This window comes from Hyperolius riggenbachi, chromosome 10 (genome assembly GCF_040937935.1).
Source record: "Hyperolius riggenbachi isolate aHypRig1 chromosome 10, aHypRig1.pri, whole genome shotgun sequence".
Taxonomy (NCBI): Eukaryota; Metazoa; Chordata; class Amphibia; order Anura; family Hyperoliidae; genus Hyperolius; species Hyperolius riggenbachi.
In genome coordinates this window covers 237,951,631-237,957,447 of record NC_090655.1, presented here as the reverse complement: position 1 = coordinate 237,957,447, position 5,817 = coordinate 237,951,631, and positions in this window count along the sequence as shown.

Here is a 5,817-nt window from a genome sequence, read left to right as displayed (position 1 = left end):
GACCCCAGGCTTCCTGCTATAATGCTCCCGCCCCCTGCACTCATGCGTTCCAGCAGATGCTTCCTGCCTGTGTTCTTGCCGCCATCTTGTGGACTATATGGGTTCTACAGTCTGAGCTGTTATGTTCATTGAAAATTACGAAACATAGTTATGTTTAATTGTTATAGTTGAATAGGTTATTTATTTATAAAGACAAGGGACAGATAGGTTACCTATCAAAGTCAAAATGACAAGGTATAAACACAAAAGTGTGTGTGTGTGTGTTGTGTGTTGTGTGTTGTGTGTGTGTGTGTGTGTGTGTTTTCAGTCCTCCAATATGTAGATTGACATGTAAATAGGAATTTAAATGCACCTGGAGCAAACACCAGTTTTTTTTTTTTTTTTAATTTACATTTTATTAATCACAATTATAAATATAATACAAAAAGACTAAAAAGAGAATGACCAAGTAACTAAAAAATAAAATAACCAGCATATGTCCACAAGATTCACAGTGAATAGAACCTCAAAAAATAGCAGAAAAAATAGGGACTGGCCAGTCCTATATGTTTATACCATGGTATGAATTTATACTGCACGGTGTTCAAATCCAGATAAGATGAAGTAGCAGAAGTCCAACAGGTTTGCTGACACCAGGGCCCATATGCAATGGTTTTCTCCTGGGTGATATTTTTACAGCTTGTCATAAAATGCCTTTTAAGCCACCAGCAAGCAAGAAAATGCCCAAAATGAATTTGATGGTACTTTTTCCTCATCTTTTGAGTACTTTTTCAATTGTACAATGCAGAAAATGTAATTTAAAGATAGATGAAAATTATCTCCTAGAGGATAACTCAGGTAAAAAAGTGAATTGCATACGGGGCCATGTCTTAACATATTCTCCAACCCTGGAACATGTATATTGGTCCCTCCAGCAAAGAAAAAAAAAAACACGGTATGTTTGTGGTTCAGAGGCACCAATGTGAAATAAAATGATTAAAACAGTTTAAAAACAGAAGAGGTAAAAGGTAAACTTACTACCTCTCAGGGTGTAAAAAAAACTAAACTCAATGGTGAGGTTAAGAAGTGTAATTTTAAACTCATAGAATTGCAACACTTTCTCAGGACTAGGTTCCTGCTTCTTCAGGCAAATAAAGACAGTAAAATCTCCAATGGGCTCAATTAACTAAGACCTGTTCAGTAAAAAAAATAATAGGTCCATAAAATACCCCATTCTGTATTTTACAAAAATTCAAAAGGTCCGCACACTCAGTGAACCAAGTTCCAGGTTTATTCAGACAAAGTGACTCAAATCCACTCCATACACCGAGTCGTTTCGAGGCCCCGTGGGGTCCCTTTGTCAAGGCAAGAAGAATTGTTGTGTGGGTTATTTCCACTGTTATGTGGGTTATTTCCACAGTTGCTTCTACATGGAGGACAGTTTTTTGCACAATTTGCAGCTTGTCTCAATCTTTTTGCCATTAGGGATGGTCTGAAATGCCGGTTTCCAATTCCGCATTTCGAGAAGTGTCTGAATTTCCACAGAACATATTTTTGTTAATTAATCTTGTCAATAAAGTTAGTTAATTGTAAAGTCTTTTTTTGTGTGCGGAATTCACAATTTTTTTTGAGGATGTATGTTATTGTGCATAATCCACATTTCCAATTGGCAATTGCATCTTCTGCATTCTTGGAATTGGCCCAATCCTTCTTGTGTCTTCTTGTGATTGTGCTAAAAATTGTGAGTTATTCTGATATCCATAGTAAAATACTGATTCTCTGATTGGTCCAATGCTTTAGAGTCTTATGACTGGCTTAAAATGTCTTAGTCTTGGTAATACGGTATTCTGATTTCCGCCACGGAAAGCCAATTTCCGATGGAATTCAGAATTCTGCGGAAATTCGGAAGCCCATCCCTATTGGCCATATGCCTGCTCTGCATTTTTGTCCATGAGACCAATGATGGTAGTATCATCTGCGAATTTGATGACCTTTATAGAGTTGACCCTTGAGGTTCAGTTGTTCACATACAGAGAGAACAGGATTGGGCTCAGTACTCATCCTGGAGGGCACCTGCATTGGTGGTTCTTACTACTTTCAGCTCTTACAGACCTCTTTACTCCACTTTATACTGCTAGTATCTTGTGCAGCATTTTGTTATGAATCCTGTGTGCTTTACTGACACTCCATACCCTCACAGCTCCATCTGATGTACATGTAAGACCACTCACACTATCTTTATGGCACTGTAATTTACTGTCAATGGTGGCATTTTCATATGATCTAATATACAGGGTGGGCCATTTATATAGATACACCTTAATAAAATGGGAATGGTTGTGTAATGATCGCTGCTGCAGCAGGTGTTGCTGGAAATAGTAGTGCTGCAGCTCAGGCAGTTCTGATATCTTTCCATGCAAGCTGCATAGATTTGTCTGTCTTTCCCTGCTGTCAGCTTGTGACTGATTATCATTCACCTGTGTGGGAATCTGCATGTCTGCTCCCATTGGATGACCTCAGTATAAAGATCTGCTTCCTGCAGGACTCCTTGGGTTTTCATAGCTTCAGTTTAAGCCTGTCTTGCTGTCGCTTCAGCCCCCGATCGTGTTTCTTGTTCTAAAAGATACTTTGCTGGTTTTGCATCATATATTGGTTCATTGCCCATATATATGCATACCAGCACGTTTATTATTTTCCTTGTATTCATGTTACGTTGATACATCAGTGTCGCTGATGTATACGTACACGAACTGTTTATATCCTGTGTGCAGTTAGTCAGCTTTCCAGCACGTTTTGGTAGTTTGCGCGTATCGTGAGCACCCGTGCTGAGCTAGTATCCTGCTCCTGGTCCTGTTCGTGGATTGCGTTCATCTCTGCGAGGAGATAACGAATCCTTCTGAATCCTGTCCTGTTACCGTTTGTGGATTGCGTTCATCTCTGCGAAGAGATAACGAATCCTTCTGAATCCTGTTCTGTTACTGTTTGTGGATTGCGTTTATCTCTGCGAAGAGATAACGAATCCTTCTGAATCCTGTTCTGTTACCGTTTGTGGATTGCGTTCATCTCTGCGAAGAGATAGCGAATCCTTCTGAGTCCTGTTCCCTGTATTACTCCAGTCCTAGTCAGCGTTCCTGCTTATGTCATATATCGGTTCATTGCCGATATATACATATGTTAGTCAGACGTTACAAATAGTTTCATTGATAGCTGTAATTGTAATACGCTAGGAAAACATACTTATTGTATATTTGTCTGTGTTACGTTCATCTATCTTGATCCTGCTATTTCCTGACTATCCTGTCCTGTCTTTGTGAGGCACGCCATCGCTGCAATCGCATTGGCTGCCTCATTCCAGTCTGTCTTGTTTTGGACGCTTGCTGTCGCTAAGTAGCCGCTAGCTAGCAAGCGTTCATTCTGTCTACCTGTCCTGATCTCCTCAGTTCTGGTTTATGCGCTCAGCGCTACTTTGCGCTGAGACGTTATAACGAAAGCATTGTTTGTGGCTGTCAGATCTGCACCGGCTCTGTGCGCCACAATCTCCTATTGGAGTCAGTCCTCCCCTCCACTATACTAGGGATAGCCTGTTTCCTTGTGCTAGTGTGTGTACCTCCTCCACGCCAGCTCATGCGTTGCATGCTGACTGTGGAGAATACACCACCAAGCCTTACAGGTTGGTGATATTAACTTCCTGTTTGTGGCACATTAGTATATGTGAGGGGGGAAACTTTTCAAGATGGGTGGTGACCATGGCACCTGAAACTACGGATACTGGAAGCCTGTGCTAGCATTTCTCCTGTGGTGTTGCTATCAGTGGGAGAAGAGGGTTGCATTGACAATCCAACACAAGGGGCAGCACATTGAACACATTTTATAAGTGGTCAGAAACTTGTAAATAACTCATGAAAGAATAAAGTTACATTAAAACCAAGCACACCATTGTTTGTCTTGTGAAATTCCCAATAAGTTTGATGTGTCACATGACCCTCTTCCTATTGAAAAAAACAAAAGTTGGATTAAAAATGGCTGACTTTAAAATGGCTGCCGTGGTCACCACCCATCTTGAAAAGTTCCCCCCCTCACATATACTAATGTGCCACAAACAGGAAGTTAATATCACCAACCATTCCCATTTTATTAAGGTGTATCCATATAAATGGCCCACCCTGTATTTCTGAATTGCAGGTAAAACCATTTTTTCTTTTTTATTTGCTATGGCTAGACTTGCAGGGATTGAATAACCGACTTTCTGTGTGAATGTAAGATGCAGCTTGGTTAAACTAAAAAGCAATCTGTAAACTGTCCAGTCTCCTCCCCCATCCCATCATCACTCACTTGAGGCAGTCTGGGAGAAGCTGGGAGGGGGTAGAAACTAGTCTTTCCTTGCAAACACCAAGCTGACTCTGCCCACCTCATCTGTGCTGCGTAAAGGTTAACTCTTTGTGGCCTGCACTGCAGCTACCACTCTACAGATTCTCATCATCAGTCCCTCTCTTTTCTGTGTAAAAAGACATTCACCCCTCACACCGCCTCCCTGGTGTGTTAAAGCGTACCTGAGGGCGGATTGAACGGTAACTCCAACAAGGCCTATGTTACAGTGTTCCTATGATGTTCTGCTATGACACATTTTCCTCTGTTTTTCTTTATTGAATTGAAATACACTGTGATGAATGTGGTAGGGCAAGTTCACAGTGCTCAGTGGCGGTGAAGAATAATTCTGCACGTCAACTCACTGCCCATACAATTCTATGGGCCTGTTCACATCTCTGCGTTGTAATGGATCACATTTTCCTAACTCACTGCCTGCAGGCTGTGTATTAAAGTCTATGTCCAGTCGCCATTACAGTTCCCACTCATTATGACACGTACGTATGCTATGCAACTGACCTCTATCTGAATCCTGCATTTGATCACATACTCTGTACTCATGACTGTATTGCATTGTTGCACCTCTTTTTATAGGCTGCTGTGAGGTCTTAATGCTTTGTGCTGCAGCTCTGCCTCTTGTGAAGTCAATCTCCGCTGAGATCCGCACAGAGAATGACTTCAGCAGAGGCAGAGCTGCAGCACAGAGCTCTGCCTCCACGGGCAGCAAAATCCAAGACATTGAAAGTCGTGGCTGTCTGCCCCGGGATTTGGGGGTATAAAGTCCTAATTTTGCGGATAGAATGCAGCATTTCATCTCTGCTCATACTACATGATAGTAGGTAATAGCAGGTAAAAAGAATTTATGTTCGCTTCGGACTCTCTTTAATAAGATATAGCTTCTCACAGCAGGCAGGACAGGCTCTGGTGTCTGTGAATGGGATCTAGATCTGTTGTTAAACCACTAATTGCTTCTTAGATCTATCACAGCGGGTGGAAGCATCTAATACACGTCGTCATGGCAGATTCAAAAGTTGGAAAGGACTGCCCACACAGCCTCGGTGTTTTATGCTTCCCGCAACACTTTATGGCCCTGTTTCCAGTAGGATAGTAATTTTCGCAAGCATTTTTCCACATAAGAATCTTTGCACGAGTTTAGCCTATTGTCATACATTACATTGGGAACCTAGGTGATGTCCAAATAAATGCTGCAGTCAGTTCTTTAAAGAGGAGCTGTTAGGTATAGGGTCTCAGAGAAAAAGGTCAGTTTAGACTTACCTGGTAAAGATGTTTCTAAACATCTCAGTGTACGGCAGGAAAAGGAGAGACTCCAGGCTCCTCCTCCAAGGGAAACACAATTGACAAGAAGTTTAAAAGGCCCCCACCCCCTGCTACCCTCAGTATATAGACAAGAAATCCGGCCAATGAGACACCCAAACGTGACCCAGACTCCTGTCTACAGCTCAATCCACACCA